The 16,863-nt window shown below is 38.5% G+C and overlaps 1 protein-coding gene across 9 annotated transcripts in view; it reads right to left on the bottom strand.

The window, feature by feature from the left end:
* The window catches only part of PDE1A (phosphodiesterase 1A), a 317,348-nt gene that overhangs the window by 71,455 nt on the left and 229,030 nt on the right, over nucleotides 1-16,863 (bottom strand). The window lies entirely within an intron of this gene.

The following is a 16,863-nucleotide window of genomic DNA, read 5'->3' on the forward strand; positions in this document are numbered from 1 at the left end:
CATCAAAGTTGTCTTATTTAATAATCTATGTATATATTGTACAGATATTACATGCTGTTTGAATAAGGCCTTGGAGTTTACAAAACTCATTCACATGTGCTAGTTCATTTGGCTGTTCTCTCTAAATTTTAGGAAAATAATAAGTACTCTAAAAAATATTCCTTCTGATATCAACATCACAGGTAAAGTGAAAAAAAAATAAAGATAAAAACAAACGGATTAATCTGAAAAACTCATTTTAGGAGAATGAACCAGTGTAAGTGACAGAGAGACACCTCCAGTTAGGAACAAATGCTGTCTTGAGGGTAGAGATCTGATGGGTTTAGAACTTCTGGCTGAGAAAAATCAACAGTGAGTGAAAAGGTGACCAAGAACTGAAACCACTGCACTGCCACTCTTCTGTATTGCTCCAGCCAGATACATAACGAGCAATAATAGCTGCTATTAGGCTGGTCAGCGCCAATGACCCACAACTTCCTAAAGGTCTAAGCTGGCAAGATAGTGTGAAAGGCTACCCACAAAACACAAAATCAGCTTGACAGAACAATTGGACCTCCAGGAAGAAAGAACACAGGCCAGCTCTGCCTGTCCCCTGACTCAGTTATTTCCTTGTCAATACACCAATTTAATAACTTAGAGCTATTTGGGGCACACTTTAGATTTGACCTATGGCTTCCACTCACTTTGGTAAATCTCTTTGCAGAATGAGGCCTAAAGATTATAAGCTACTGGAAGCAAGGTAGCCAGAGATGACAGCATGTGCTAAAGCCTCCAGAACAAGTCAACATACCGTCTCGAAAGGGCAGGGACCAAGGAAAGGGCATAAAAAAGAAGGAAGCCCACCCAAAGCACCCAATACTATCAAAAAGAGGCTCAAAAGATATCACCTCTTCTATGTGCTGTTATTTTTCTATAAACTCTCAGAAGACCATCATTTGCCAATATTTATCTCTCATGGTATTAAATAATCATGAACCCATTTATGACATACTTTATGAAAAAATACACACAGCTTAAGGGCTGCAGTTACAAAACGACATGTATACATATGAAGATAAAAAAAGACTTACATAGTTGGAGTTAATGTTGATTAATACTTACACTATATCACTTTTAACTTTCTTTTGGGTCTTACGTTTGGATGTTTTTCATTTATCTTTATTACTCTGATATTGAAATTTAAAACAATTTTTTTTCTCTTTTTGTTCATTTTAAATTAGATTCTTCAGGCAATTACAGCAAGACACTACACCATATGGTCTGAAATTTTCAGGGCTTATGCCATTTCTATTATTATCAATTATGACTTTTTGTGATTTCTCATGTCGTGATCAAACACAACCACAGAGCAGGATTGGTGGAATGTGAACCGTTGTGGTGTAATACTGTGATGTCACCATGCTCCAAGAATTCTAATGCTGTCTTGTTTTTATCAACTCCTTTAAGTGGAATGACAGACGCATGGTCATGGTCACCAGTTGCTCCACTGATGGTGATGACTTTATGGCTATACGTCCTAAACTCGTAAATGGCTCAAGATAGATATTCCAACATGAGAAAATCAGCATACAGAAACAAGAGTTCACATAGAGATATGATACTCAGGAGTCTGGCCATCCTAAACCAGGAGGCATGATGTCGTTTACTGGGAAGGAGATATAATCTCGGGAAGAAAGAGTGATGTGGATTAATTAATGGATATAGGAGGAAGGGACAACTGTGTAAAGAGAAAAGCATGGAACATACTATTGTAAAATTTAAAAAGCAAATCTTGAAAAAGGAAAAAATACCTCTGCAATGGCTAATTTTATATGCTGACATGGCTCAGTTATAGTTCCCATGTACTCAGTCAAAGGGCGGTCTAGTTGCTGTGAAGGTATATTTGAGATGTGACTAACATTTAAATCAGTGGATTTTGAGTAAAACAGATTGCCCTCCATAATGTGAGTGGGCCTCATCCAATTAATTGAAGGCCTAAAAGATAAAATGGAGGTCCCCCCAGAGGAAGAAATTCTGCCTCCAGGCTGCCTTCAGAATCAAGATTGCGATGTTTACTCCTGCCAGAATTTCCAACCAGTGTCAACCTGCCATGAAGATTCCACCTTGCTATCCCCCACAATCACATGAGCCAACTCTTCAAAATCTCTCTCACTCTCTTTCTCTTTTCATTGCCGTTAGGCCTTTAGGTTAATATATATAATATAATGGCTAAGGCTAAGGAGATTACATGTGTGTGTGTGTGTGTGTGTGTGTGTGTGTGTATGTGGTGTGTATATGTATACTGAGTACTACAATTTTAATAGCTTTTTTTCTTTCTTGAAAGTGTATACATTTTTTGGCACACTCTATATCTAGAATAGTAATCTTGGGCTTTTGTTAGATAGAAAATTATCATAAACAATTTTCCTATATATTTATCTGAGATGTAAAAATATCTGAATACTCACATAAGATTATGTCACATGTAAAACATGTAAGACTACAGTCTGCCTTCATTTTATTTTTCAAATAAATTTGTGCAAGTCGCTTGATAAAATGGGACCTAAATACTATAATGAATTTTGCTTTCAAAACATCCAATAGTTTTATTGTTTTCCATCCTAGTGTTAAATGGCAGAGTGAGCATAATTATTTAGTCTGCAGTGCTCCAAAAAAATGAAGAAACTAACAACATAAAAAAAAAATCATTGATATTTTTCTTGGGAATTCTTAAAATGCACTATACAGAAAGGAATAAGGAGTACATGTGTAAAGTGTATTTTCTGTTGACCTCTGAAAAAGGTTTCCACTGGTGTTTGATGTAACTTGTTTTTTAGTCCCAATGGAGTCAATAAAGCATACAGCAGGGTTCCTACACATGAGCTATGTGTTGATGGGGTGCTGGCAAGCTGTGAAAACTGACCCTGCATCCAATCAGTATTTAACTGATCCTTGGGAGCTATTTATATTCCAAATTTTCTCTTGAAATCAGATGACACAATTCCCAAAGGGCTTATATTTTGAACTAGAAAGTTTGTAGGGGAAGGGAATAAAGAAGGAGGCGGTCACGGAAGGAGAGGTCATGGGATTTTGACTCTTACAATTATATCAGTGAAAATATTTCTTTTCACAGTGGACTCTTGGAAAATTATTATACCCGTGTACCCACATAGTTATTTCCAGGGAATAGGTGCCCATATTTACACCTATTAAGTATTAAAATTCAAGTGGTGGATGAAACTAGGAGAAACTGGCTTCTCTAGTTTGAAATTTTCTTGTTCCTGTTTTGCTATTATTATAAAGGACATTTATAACTGTCCTTTGTAAAGGACATTTCGACAAGCAACTACTCATTTAATTCTGCCCCAAACATTTGCTGGGCCAAGGGCAAGAGCATATTTCTCCCAAATACCATATAATTAAATATCTTAAAGTTACAAGTGAATAAATTGTTAAACATGTTCTATCTTCCTACCTTTTAATAAGTTTCATAAAAGCCTGACAAGTTGAGTTTGAATGAAAAATTTTCAACTCTTATGTGACACGGCTGGGTCATCTGGCTGTAGGCATCTACTTGACCTTCTGCTCAGGTCCTCACTGCATAGGCAGGTGGACATTGTAGCCTCCCAGTACAATCTGCATCACCCTGCCCAGCATTGAAAGCAGCTGCTTCTTGGCCACTCTTTAAGGGTGGAGGGGTACACACTCCAACTGTGTCCTGGGTCCCTTCAGAAGGAAAGACCTAAGAATGAAGCCAATAAAGACTTAAGAGACAGACTAGGAGAACTTGGAGCAGAGAACCTTGGGGTGTCAGTGTCAATATGGTAGAGGGCACACTGGGTAGGGCAGAGAATTCCAGTGTCCAACTACCTGGAATACGAAGAGGGGCATGGGTTTCCAGGTTCTTCTTGGCCTTGGAGAACCTATCACCTCAAGGGGAGGGGCACACCCAAAGAGGGCCATTGAAATGGGGGTTAGTGTCCAGAGAAGCAGTTACAATGACTCTCAGCTAAGGGTGGTACTGAACTCATATGTGATAAACATCTTTCCTGTGAGCCTTTCCAGGATGTTTGGGTCATTAAGAAAGGTCATTCTTTCTGCAGTATGGATAGTCTTTGGGGGTAAGTGGTTCTCTCATAAGCAAGCTCATTAATATTATTTCTCTGATTAACACATATCTATGCTCTGAGCTGCCCTCTCTCCCGCCAAAAAAGCAGGATAACGGTAAAGCTTCACTCAGACTTTAGAACTATCTGAGGATATAGATGATAATGTCAGCTAAATTTATTGCTTACTTACTATGAACCAGGCCAGGAGTCACGCTTTACCTCATTTAAACTTCACAATGTCACCATGAGGAAGACACAATTATTATCACTATTTCTATTTTACTAATGAATAAATTGAAGCACAGATACCTTAAGTGATTTGCTCAAAGTCAGACAACCAGGAGGGGCCATATCACTTTTTCAGCTCAAGTCTTTTGAATTTCATAGTCTGCATTTTAAACTGTGGAGCTATCCTTCACCTGAAATGCATGTTTTCTTTACGAAGTACCCAGACTACCTTCATGTCCAGACAATAAAAATATCAGTAATCATTATTCTCTATCCCATCTCTACCTTGAAATTCAGGGTTCAAAATAATTGATCTTAAAAAAATCTTAAAAGGAGTTTGGCCTACCAGAGCATTTTCGGTTGGAAGAAACTTAAGTTTATTTCTCAAGACTAGTATGTTGAATTATTTTCTCATAGAGAAATATATCTAGATGGTAGAATTTCAGGGTTCTTGTAAGTACAGTAAATTAAATGTCAGGATAGGAAAAGATAATACATTTGAATTGACATATTGACTTGTCAGTAACTTACTTCCTCAGTGCTAAATAAATTTGAGTTAATTTTTCCCAGCTACCCGCCAAGGACACTTATTTATTATTTATTCCATTTTATTCTAAAAGGGACTTAAAACAGCAGGCTCACAAAATGATCTCAGCATGGTTTTCTTTGTTAGTTTTGTGTTTTGTTTTTGGCAGTTTTCTTTCCTTTTTGTGTCTATCTAGTAGCTTTGTTCAATATTTTCTTTTTTTTTTTTTCAGTTCTCTCTCTCTCTCTCTCTCTCTCTCTCTCTCTCTCTCTCTCTCTCTCTCTCTTTTCTTTCTTTTTTTAAACTGTGAGATGACCATTATATCTAAGTGACTATAAAGACTGAATATTTGGGTAGACAAGTAAGTTATGCAAACCTTAGTTCAATTCTCAAGAGGCAAATCTCAGCTTAAATGAGGTCAGCTAAGGAGTGTGTTAAAGTTAGAAGTCGCTTTCTCCAAGTTAAGGGCTAAGAAGGGCTCTGCACCTCTGTACCCACAGCAGGAAGCAGAAGCCCAGGCAGAGGAGAGCCTGTCTCCCAGGACAGGCAGGAAGGCCTGGGGGAAATGTTGGTGGAGGGCTCTGAGAAGGAATCAAGTTGCTTGGAAAGTTAGCATCACATTGTATTTTTGGATTCAGTTGGGAGACGGAAATTGAGGGAATGGGTGAAGCAGAAAACTGCCCTAGGCCTCGCTGATGACTCTTGACTTTCCACCAGGAAGTCCTCATGGCTCAAAAATATCTTTGAAAATATTTCATTAGGCACAAAGCCTGACATTCCACTAATTACTATTTATTATTATTATTATTGTTATTATTATTAATAAGCATCCTCTGTGATTAGGAGAACTGCCTCTGGGGTCAGACTCTTGGCTTCATCGCCTATTAGCTGTGTGGTCTTGGAAAATACATTTCATCTGTCTGAGTCTCAGTTTCTTTCTCAATAAAACTAGAGAGGATGATAATAATAATAATAATAATAATAATAATAATATCCTTAATGGTGGATTTGTGAGGATGAAATGGGTAAATGCACACAAAGCACTTAGAACAGCATCTGTCACAAAGCAACCCTCTACAAACTCCCAACTATTTACATATCTGCATGAGTTAGGCTAAGCAGATTTCCTATTTCTTTTTTTTAAATTAAAGTTTATTGGGGTGACAATTGTTAGTAAAGTTACACAGGTTTCAGATGTACAATTTTGTAAAACATCATCTATATCTCACACTGTGTGTTCACCACCTGGAGTCAGTTCTCCTTCCATCAATATAAATTTGAAGATTTCCTATTTCTGACATGTAGAAAAGAAGAGTGCCGTGGGGATGAAAGTGTTTGAGACATCATGGGGAGAAGTTGGTCAAAGTGGACTTTGGGAAACCAAAGAACAACATAAGGATTTTATGGGTCGTCAAGAGGCAGTGCAAGGAATCTCTAAAAATACTTTTTACCTACTTTAAAATTTTACCAAGTAGAATAGGCAAATTCATAGAGAGAGAAAGAAGAATAGAGGTTACCAGAGGCTGAGGGGGGGTGAAGTGAGGAATTTCTATTTAATGGGTACAGAGTTTCTGTTTGGGATAATGAAAAAGTTCTGGTAATGGACAGTGGTAATGGTTGTACATTTTAAGTGTTCTTAACTCCACTGAACTGTACACTTAAAAATAGTTAAAGTGGTAAAATTTTTGTTATGTATAATTTACCACAATACAATAATATCTACCCACTATTGATCTTTTTCCTGTCCCTCTTTCCAGAGAATTATATGTTGCCTCCTCTAATCAGGGAAATGAGACATATAGAAGGGCATTCCATGCTCCATCTAACTGTGTATCCTTTCAAGGATAACTATCGTGTTTCCCTGAAAAGAAGACCATCTAGCAGGACCATCAGCTCTAATGTGTCTTTTAGAGCAAAATTTAATGTAAGACCCGGTCTTATTTTGCTATAAGACCGGGTATAATATAATATAATGTAATGTAATGTAATATAATATAATATAATATAATATAATATAATATAATATAATACTGGGTCTTACATTAATTTTCGCTCCAAAAGATGCATTAGAGCTGATTGTCCGGCTAGGTCTTATTTTGCGGGAGACAGGGTAACAGTGCTGCAGTGGAGAAAAAGGGTGGGGCTGCAGCGCAGAGATGAAACCTAAGGACCTATGATTTCCCACACTTGGGAGTGGTGACCACACCACAGACCCAAGGACAGGCCTGTGTCAACAGTGCCCAACAATAGTTGCTGTGAGGCATGGTTAATCTTCAATTCAGCATTCTTTGCTTACTGCCCCTATTCCATGAAGAAATTTCCTGGTTGAGGGAGGCGTTTCAGCACAAGGTCATTTCATACGTATCTCATGACAGTTTTTGGTTCACAAACTTTTGATGATAAGACCTTAAAATTCTAACAATTAAATCTGTAGCATTCTCTCTCTCTTTTTTGTAGCCTCATTTTGACATCCACGAGTCTCATATTTCTCAAAGCATGGTCCCTGAACCAGCAGAATTAGTAGTACCTGGGAATCTATTAGAACTGGAACTTCCAGAGCTCTACTCCAGACCTGTTGAATTAGACACTACCTGGGTGGGACTCAGCACTCTGTTTTAATAAGCTCTCCAGGTGATTCTGATGGACGTTAAAGTTTGAGACCTGCTCTCATCCATTCATAGCTTGCCAGTTAATGGAAGATCTCTGCCAAAGAAGTGAGTGAAATCCTCTTCTATGATGTGAATTTAGCAGCACTACATATTTCCAAATACCCATTATTTCACTTTCAGAGATGGAGAGGGTTGGTGAACTGTATAGGAAAGGACTGGCAGAAGTATCTTCCTTAAGCGATCTTAATGAATCTTTGATACTTGTGCTACCAATGAGAATTATTTGCATGTTACTTGACAAAAATAGATGAGTCAAGTTCTCAACTTTTGAGATCTACTCTCTTAGCAACTTTCAAATATGTAATATAGTGTTATTAACTACAGTCACCAGGCTGTACAGAGAGTCAATTACTCAGCGGTGGAGAATGAATATGAAGTAGAGCTGGGATATATTTGGAGGACAGAAGTGTGAGGGAAGACATGGAATATATTTATTTCTAAACCTATGCAGCCAAAATAGTAGCAGCAATCACAAGAGGAAGTTAACAATAGACAAATAGAATAGCAAAAATAATTAACGATGTATAGAGAGTATTCTTCATAAATATTTGTTGAACAAATGAATAAAAACATAGGCAGAGAGTCTCTGGTCTTAGAGGTTGTTAAAATAGTCATGTATTTTCAGTGGTTAGGTGAGGAATAAAGTCATTTTTTGTTTGCTTTGATGTTTGCGTGTTATGTGAGGTCTGGCAATTAAGTCTGTGAACTCACCCTAGAAAAAGTGCTACATACCTCACTGCTGAATATCACTACCGTCACCTTTGAAGTACTCCCCTTGGGAAGCTATGGACTGATGCCAGTGCCTAATCCACCCTTCAAAGCAATTTTGGAACTCTTTCTCTGGAATGGCCATCAGAGCTGTTGACGTAGTACACTTACTGTCCTGAATGTCATCAAAATGTCTTCCTTTCAATATTTCCTTTATCTTCAGGTAAAGAAAGAAGTCATTGGGGGCCAGATAAGGTGAGTAGGGAGAATGTTCCAATACAGTTATTTGTTTACTGCTAAAAACTCTCTCATAGGCAGTGACGTGTGAGCTGGTGCTTTGTTGTGATGCAAGAGCCATGAATTGTTGGTGAAAAGTTCCGGTGGTCTAACTTTTTCATGCAGCCTTTTCAGCATTTCCAAATAGTAAACTTGGTTAACTATTTGTCCAGTTGGTACAAATTCATAATGAATAATCCCTCTGATATCAAAAAGGGTTGCAACATCATTGCAACAAGTTCTCAAACTTAATTGCCAGACCTCGTATATATTAACATTTTCAGTCAGTTTCTGCTTCATGTGTGACAAGACAATATGACACTTAAAAATATATATTTTCTGTTACCCTGTGGCCCTTTGTCCAAACAATCAGCTATGACTTCATTCATTCACTCATGTATGACACACAAGAACCAAAGTAGGAAAAACTCCTGTTCCTAGATTTGAGTTTCAAAATCTAGGTCACATAAAAGGAGGAAAGGCCAGGCAAAGAATTTAACAGAAGAGTATGCAATGAGTCAGCAGAATTCCATCCTTATAGTCATCAAACAATGCCCTAAGTTAATTAAGAGGAGTCAGTAAGGAAGACAGAAAGATCTTAAGAAGGGTCACGGAATCCTGCCTGATGTTCTCCAAACCAAGACAAACCCAGAGGTGGGAGGGGAGATAGCACACCTCATCATGTTACCAGGATCTTGGAGCAGAAACAAGCTGGATGCCTCTCTCCCCCAGTTGGCAGCTACCACTCCTGGGTAGAAATATCCCAGAGCAGAACCGGCTGAAGTGTGTCCAGACAGACAGCTTCAAAGATAACGGTGACTCAGACCAGATTTATGGAGATGGAGATGAGAGAAAAGAGATGGAGAGTAGACAGTGGCAAAATATATTTTAGAGGTAGGTTTATTGATGGAATACAGTAGAGAATGAGGAAAACCTTTTTATTTAATGAGGAAACACTAACCTCTGACTTTCAGTACCAGACACTTGCCCAAGACCCACTTATGTTGCTTAGCTGTATCATGGGATCGATATGTTTTATGGCCTACCTTGAAAGCTAAATCAACCTATTACCTTGTTTTATGGGAAAAATAGATTGTGAATTCTAAGTAGATAACTTAGAAATCAAACATTTGTGTTAAGACTTATTAGGATAAGGTGACCCTGTGGAAGGATTAGAGATTAAGCATATGGCCTTTGGAGGAAGACAGACCTATGTGGCTATAAGGATACTCTCAATAGCAAGTGACATCAAACTAAACCCAAAGTGGCTTAAATAATAGGAAAATGTATTACGTTTCTTCACCAGAAAGCTAGAGGTAGGTGGGCTCCAGTAGGGATTTTTAAAAATCAGCAGGTCCACAGTATCATCAAGGACTCAGGTTTCCTCCATCTTTTAGTAAGATGGTTGCATCGGTTTCAAGCATCATACCCAGGTCCAATACCCAGAGGCTCAGGACTCCTTTTCTATGGAGTGGAAATCTTTTGCTGACACCCCCATCAGTCTCATTGGCTAAAATTGCATCACATGTCCATGTCTAAACTCTCTGGTTAGGGAATTGGGGACTAATTACTGGCTTAAATCAATTAGGCTTCACCCATCCTGAGCCTGGGGCTGGGGTTGGTCTCCCCTGAATCACTTGACTTTGCAGAGGAGAGTGAATAATTGAAAAAAAAAAGAAAAAAAAGAAAGGATTTTATTGGCAAGGAAAAAGAGAAGAATGGATGTTGGGTATGCTCTATGTAAGTTGAAACCTCTCTCTGACACTTGATAGTTATATGATCCTAAGCAAGTAAATTTCTAATGCCTCAAATTCGTTAATTTTATAGTGGAAATAATACAAGCATCTAATTCATAGTTTTTTTGAGAATTATATGGAATCATATATGCAAATTGAATAATATGTTGCCTTGGACATAATTAATTGTCAACAATCTTAATTGTTATTAGTATCATTATTAGAAAAGAATAATATTTAAACTATATCTTTTTAAAATCCAGAAAATAGTCATTTATATTTTATGGACCCAAAATATTACAACAGTAATATAGGAAGCTTCGTTTGTCAGTTATCTCTCAAAAGATCTGGTCAGAATTTTTTTTTTCCTTTTTCACTAGTGAGGCTGTTTTTGAAAGTTTGTAGGAAGTAACACACCACAGATGCACAGCAAATATGAAAACTGACCAAAATGTGTTGCAGCTTTTTCTAGCCTGGTTTTCATACCCTATCTACAGGGTGAGAACAGCTTCCAAACACAGAATTCCAAACAGCTACCCCTCCCAACAATTCACACCATAAAAACGGAATGTATAAAAGTCATAATTTGCTTTTTAAATGATCTCCTGAGCTCCAGCAAAGTCTTAGCACATACCCTTCAAATTGATTTCCTCAGGGACTCCTCCAAATGGAAACATTCTAAAAAATACAAGTGCCCATATTTATAAACGATCCGCCACTAAGCAAATGATAACCAACTCTCTCCTGTCACCCTCCTGGTGGCCTGGGTAGTTTAGGCATGAGCAGGTCTTTATAAGGGACTTTAAAACTATGGAAAAACCCCACAGAATTCCAGAACAGAAAGGGACTGGAGACTTCATATCCAGGTAAGGAAACCAATGACTAGAGGGAAAAAAAAGTTTCCTGCCCATAGGCTTGTCATTAGTAGGAGCAAAGCCAGGACAGGAGTTGCTTAGCATCCCGCACAGACCCTGCTTCCGGTCTCCTTGCATGCGGTGCTAACACAAATATTTCAGTTTTCACCCTAGAGAGGAAACTGTTGTTGTTTTGAAAAAAATACTGTCCTCCGTTCTCAATTCTTAAGCTTGATTTAGATAAAATTGATCTCCTACTTCCCTCATGAGATGCTTGACCACAGAACTTGTATGTCCAATTCCCCTAGAGGTAATTGTTTCAGAGATAAGCATATTACCTAACCAGAGCCAGTGAAACAGAAAGGTTATGTTTGTTGGAGCCTTTGGGAAAGAAACCCTTTCTGGTACCTGCTGGATTTGAAGGTGTCAGGATGTAAAGCTTGGAAATACTGCCACTGTCTTGTCTCACAGCCACTCAAAGCATCAGAAGGAGGCCATTCCAGAGTAAGCAAAAAAAAAAACGGTTGATCTGTTGACATCATTTTTGCTCTGAATCACCTATGCTTACAGTCAACACTAGCCATCAATGTTTTGTCAGACTTTGTTTAAGCTGGTTTGGTTGGGTTGAAATACTCAAGAAAGGTGTTCATTAGTCCATCTCTTCTCGTTTTTTCCTCCTACCCTACTCCAGGTCCAAATGTCCAAGAGTCAATGCCATCATGATGTGTAGGTCATGGTGAATATCACAAAAGGTTTGCTCTCCATGTAACACTGATGCCTGATTTTCGTAGCCCAGGCTCTCTATTTTGGCCGCAATTATTGTTACACTCTTACCTATGCTGAGCTACTGAGTTTAAAATAAATGCTAACCTTTCTAATCCTACAGTGCTACTCACGTTTTGCTTATTTGAAGGTTCTTGGCTGTTAGCTCCATCTTCATCTATATTTTCCACCTGTGCTTGGTTATTTGTCACTTTCCTAGATAACTTCCCAAGGATAACTTTTTGACCTAATCTTCCTCTGAATATCATATTCTCTTTATTTCTCTAAATCTCTTAGTTAGCTCTTCATCTCCAGACTACAGGTGCTAGCCTTCCATTCTAAAAACAGTATTAAAACAATCAATCAATCAAACAAAAAACAAGTGTATGTCTCCATTAATAGATTTTTCTTTTTCCTACACTAGAAAATTCTTGAAAAATAGTCTGCAGAGCCATTCCACATTAATTGCTCAGACTACCACTGCCTGGTTGGTAGCTTTTCCTCTGTATTGGGACTCCACTTCAGATGTATTAGGAATCTGCTGACTGCATCCTGTGGTTTTCCCCATGGCACGTGACTTGCCCTTTTTAGTAACCCTCTCTCCTCTGGCTTTCAGTACTCCGTGTTCTTCAGGTATGCACCCTGCTTCTATATCTGCTCTTCCTAAGTCTCCTCGTTAGTAGCTCCTTGCCTACCTTTAAACACTTGTGTTCTCTGTATCAGTCTTTAACTACCCTCTCACCCCACACCTCTGTTTGTCATTTTCATCCTCTCCCTTGAGTTCAGTTACCAGGGTAACATGGTGACCCATACTGAGATGGAGCTCCCAGAGTTTTGGAAACCTTAATGGTTGGAAATGAGGAAAACTGACATATGAAAAGTCAAACAATAATTTGTTTTCTTTCACAGAGGTTTTGTTTTACTTTCAGAGGCAGACTTGCTCTTTTGTTTTATGAAAAATCCTTTGACTAGGTCTTTAAGTTGCACCAGAATAAAGTGAAGGCCCTATCCTGGCTTCAGGCCAGAAGAGTGAGACAGTGTGCCTGCAAGAGGCTAAATATTTCCGGACAGCAATGGACAAAGTTGTCATCACCACTAGCACAGCTACGTCACTGTAGATTTTGTGTCCGTTAGAAAAATGTCTTTTGTCCCCCTTTTCAATAGGGATTTAGACTGCATAGTCTTTGAGCATAGGCATTGATTCTGGAGATGAATACACAACTTGACATCCGTTTTGTTAGTTCCCTGCGTTTCTCTTGGCCTTAGAGTTTAAGATCCTGAACCCAGGATAGGAAAACATGCTGAAAGGCACCTGCATCGAGGATGGTAAGCTGGCTTCTGCAAGATGGGCTTAGACCTTAGAGGATGCAGGGAAATGCCTGGTAGGGGACTTCCATGGAAGGCGTTGAGTTATGGGTTCCATCCATCAGTAAGGTCTTCTAGAGTTACAGATGATTCTGCATTCAGTTTGGGGAAATGGGGGAAGGAACTGAGCTTGTTTGTGCTTGATAGCAGTACCAGTCTGTGGACAGCTGGATGTGAGGGGAAAATAGGTGACCTGCAGAGTAACAATTCAGCAGTTTGAAGCCAGAGAGCTGACTGCAGAGGAAAGTAACAGCCAAGACAGATTGGTAAAAGAAGTAAGCATTCCCTGAGCATTTCAAAAACTTTAGGATGGAAAACATCAAAATTGCAAAGGAGCTCTGATTATTGAAATTTAAAAAAAAAGCATCCAAAAAAGTCTGAGACTCCCTGAATTATAATTCCCAGATTCACATCTTTAACTGGGACCCTGTTTCTGAGCTCTAGTGCCCACATATCCAGCATGTCCCAGACATATTCTTTACCATTTAAGTCCTTTTGCTAGAAACCATATCTTTAAGAAAGGGCATGGGGAGCTTTGCTAAAGAACAAAACTCATGGATCGGCCCGGTGGTTCAGGCAGTTAGAGTTCCATGCTCTTAACTCCAAAGTCTGCCAGTTTGATTCCCACATGGGCCAGTGGACTCTCAACCACAAGGTTGCCAGTTCAATTCCTCGAGTCCCGCAAGGGATGGTGGGCTCTGCCCGCTGCAACTAAGATTGAACACGGCACCTTGAACTGATCTGCTGCTCAGCTCCTGGATAGCTCAGTTGGTTGGAGTGCGTCCTCTCAACCACCAGGTTGCCAGTTTGACTCCCGCAAGGGATGTTGGGCTGCGCCCCCTGCAACTAGCAACGGCAACTGGACCTGGAGCTGAGCTGCGCCCTCCTGAAAGGACAACAACTTGACTTGGAAAAAAGTCCTGGAAGTACACACTGTTTCCCAATAAAGTCCTGTTCCACTTCCCCAATAAAAGAAATCTGAAAAAAAAAGAACAAAACTCATTAACATTAAGCAATACCTGCACGTTTAAGCATATCTGGTTTGGAATCTTGACTTTGTACAATTCTTATTCCATGTTACTCCTTCTGGTGATGACTTACTGTTACTTAGTGTTTCCTCTTGCAATCTGCCAGTGTGCTTGGGTTTCTTTCCACAACTCCAAATCTCCCTTTTTCTTTCTTGCAGTATTGGTCCTCTGGCTTAGGTTTATCTTCCAAGCTCTTGACTCATTTCTAGCCACTAGTTATCTGCACAGTTATACTCCTCGTGATGACCAGTGTGCCTGATATTCATGTCAGGTACTCAATAAATATTAATTTCATAAGTGAATATTTCTTAGTAAATCCCTGTAGATGATTTCAAGGGACTTAGCCTTTGAGGTGCTCCGGGCTTCAGGATCTTCCAGACTAACTTCTTAAAGTACTGACTGACATCTCATTCAAGGTAATCTCTCAACTGAGGATGCATTTTTTTTTTTTTATCAAGACGTGTATCCTATCAAGATTCCTTTCCTTCCATTTGCACTTTGCTTTCATTTCCTTATAATTTGAGCCCACTCATCTTTATTTTCTCATGACCAAAAACTGCTTTCAAGAAATTATTTGATATTTTCACTAGGAGGTATAAATTGTTATATACCGAGAAATATCTGCATTTGGTTAGTACAAACAAAGGTTATCATTTAACTTTCACTCTGTCAGATATTGTGCTACATTTATCCCTCAGATCAAACCTGTGAGGTCAGCATTGTCATTATGTGAATTTTACAGAAAATGAAGCTAGGACCTATAGAGTACAAAACTTGTTTAAAGAAAGGGAGCATTGAATGGGGAACCCAGACTTTGAACTACCCACTTTTTTTTTAATCCAGAGTCTGTGCTCTAACTATGGTAATCATAACTGGGATTCGTTCACATTAAGAAAATGAAGTTGTAAATTGTGTTGTTAGGCAGTATGAATAAGGATACTCTCTATCGCTGAAGAATGCCTCCCAATCAGCTGCCTATCCTCAGCAATTCATGAGGCCAAAAATGCTACTTTGGCTGGCAGCATCCCAAGCCAAATAAGGACAATCAAACAGAATTTTTTTTTCTGGACCACAGGTTTCTGGATTACAACTGAGCAGCTTTGAAAAAGAATAGCCTCTAGGGACACATCTGAAAGCAGGGCTCATAAAATATTGGTATTTGCATTTGAAAATGTCTTGTTAAAAAACCAACAAACAGTCCTATTCATTAGGGAATTGTGCTATAATCCCTCAGAGAAGGTCAGAATTCAAATTCTATCAGAACTGTTTCTATTTTTCTCACTCAAATCATCTTTCAAGAGAGATTTTTGTTTTGATTTGTTTTCTTAACTGAAACCCTGCAGTCACTAAGGCTTAGTAGGAAAAGTTGTGTGTGTGTGTTTGTGTGTGTGTGTGTGTGTGTGTCTGTTAAACTAATTCATAATTTCTGTTTCATCCTGCTTTATTATGTGTTGACCTTTTAATGCAGCCAAGTCCAAATTTCAAAAAAAGTCCCTCTTTGGAACACTCACTGAAACATTTTTTTTCTAGAAAGAGAATTTTCCATTAAAAAACATCTCAGAAGTCATCAGGTTTTTAAAGTTTAAAAGCAACTGAATACTTCTTCACCTCACCTACTTCTAAATCATCTGTTTTACTGAAATTCCTAAGGCAAATGCAATTTTAATAACTGTACACACATCTCAACAAAAACAGCCTGCTGTATGTTTGCTGTTGTATGTCTTACTAAGTTCATAGAAAATCAAACTACATCAGGTATTGTTGCTCCAAAATTTCATGAGTTGATATTTTCATCATGAAGTCACAGCCTTAGAAGATACATACGAAGTAATTGTAGGTTCTACCAGTGGCATGATGGTCAGTGTTTAACCACAGGCTCTCCAGGGGAAAAAAAATTATGATTTGTATTATTTTCCAATTTCCATGGTGTAAATACTCCCACTGCAGCCAATTTATGGTTACCAATGTGACATCTCTTAAGGCAGAATTGGGAAGAGATGCAACCACAGTCGGGACCCCCACTAGATCTGACAAACCTGAAAGCATGTGAGCATTCATCAACAATTTCCAGTAAGTCTCTGAAATAGCCCTTTGGTCAGATGTTATGAAAGCGATGAAGATGAGAACTTTGTTTAATTGCCCAAGCGCTAGAGCAAGGCTGCAAGACCCTAACTCCACTCTTTAAGTTACTCTCTGTTATTTCAGGTAAGCTATGTAACTTGTCTGTGACTCTATTTCCTCATATGTAAAATGCTAATGAATAAAATTTCTATCTTATAGGATTACTGTGATGATTAAATAAAATTGTGCATTAAAATGCTTCAAAGAATCCTTGGCACATACCAAGACATAATAATAGGATATTAGTGATAAATGTTAAGCATTGTTTTTCCAGAATTTACAGTTCCAACTATCAGAAAATTTTACACGTTGTCATCTAAATCTTTCAGAGATCATTAAAAACTATCCAGCTTTATAGCAATACGTTGAGAGGAGCCATTTAGAGAGGGAAGAGCAATTGGTAAGAAGTCATACCCTAGTTTCTAGTCCCAGTTTTGCCATGCCTCGGTCTGTGACCTTTGGCAAACCATTTTACTTCTAAGAGCTTTAGTTCTCTCGTTAA

This window comes from Rhinolophus hipposideros (genome assembly GCF_964194185.1).
Source record: "Rhinolophus hipposideros genome assembly, chromosome: 6".
In the NCBI taxonomy this organism is placed as follows: Eukaryota; Metazoa; Chordata; class Mammalia; order Chiroptera; family Rhinolophidae; genus Rhinolophus; species Rhinolophus hipposideros.